We start from the raw sequence: 908 nt of genomic DNA on the forward strand, positions 1-908 counted from the left end.
GGGAGACGCAAAAAAAAGTCACCCTGGGCAGAGCGAGAAACTGTCCCCACTTCCAGACTGACAGTATTCTTACCTTTCGGCCTCACAGTGCACCCTCATTGCAATTTTCATGATAGTTTTGAAAAGCACAGTCATCAAAAGGGACTGATTTAACCACCTATAAGAACCCCAAAAATATATTAAGATTAATTACAATCAGTACGATGGCGGCTCCTGTTGTTTGGAAAGATTTACTTACATTATTAGATTGATTCAGAGCTAGCTGACCAGTCTTAGAAGTAAGATGAGAATTCTGCTCACTCACCTAAAATATAATGGCATATTTAGAATAATAATTTACACTAGTTCTCAGATACTATAAAAAAAATTAACACACATGTATAGGTTTATCCAAAACAAGCTGTTTTCTATGATTAACCGGAATTTGTACATTTTTATGGCTTGCCTTGGCTGGGACAGAACTGTTTTCATTCAAGCTGGCCAGCGGTTTCCTGAAAGGTTTACTTGCGCTGCTAGAATTGACACATGCCTGAAAAATAATGTTATGAAATCACTATTTTGACATGGCTCAGCACCAATTGTATATATTGCACTCACAAGGACTCACATCTTTAGTCTGGGCGTGATTTGCAGTCAAACACTTCAATTTCTTCGGAGCAGGTGGATTATTCTCACCATCAATGGAAGCCGTTTGGGGACTCAAAAAATTGCTCTGATTGCTGGCTGATTTTAACAGGTTGCTCCCATTATTATTCGCAAATGAGACCTAAAAGACGCAATGTAAAAATAGAAAGATTCAAATAATAACCCCCACACCAGCGACACGGTATCAGAAGGATGTAAAGTTTTGAGATGCTTTGCTTCTTTGAGGATTCATATTTGAAAATTCAAGTACTTACTTTGGTCAC

The 908-nt window shown here is 38.1% G+C and overlaps 1 long non-coding RNA gene across 1 annotated transcript; it reads right to left on the reverse strand.

Moving 5' to 3' along the window:
- Positions 1-90: 90 nt before the first annotated feature.
- LOC127751608 (uncharacterized) lies at positions 91-902 on the reverse strand. The gene is made up of 4 exons (XR_008012178.1): positions 608-902; positions 377-529; positions 239-304; positions 91-157 (listed from the first exon to the last, which is right to left on the reverse strand). It is a non-coding gene; the product is annotated as an uncharacterized LOC127751608 (long non-coding RNA).
- Between the last annotated feature and the right edge of the window lie 6 nt (positions 903-908).

This window comes from Frankliniella occidentalis, unplaced genomic scaffold, assembly GCF_000697945.3.
Source record: "Frankliniella occidentalis isolate FOCC.00 unplaced genomic scaffold, Focc_3.1 Scaffold604, whole genome shotgun sequence".
Taxonomy (NCBI): domain Eukaryota; kingdom Metazoa; phylum Arthropoda; class Insecta; order Thysanoptera; family Thripidae; genus Frankliniella; species Frankliniella occidentalis.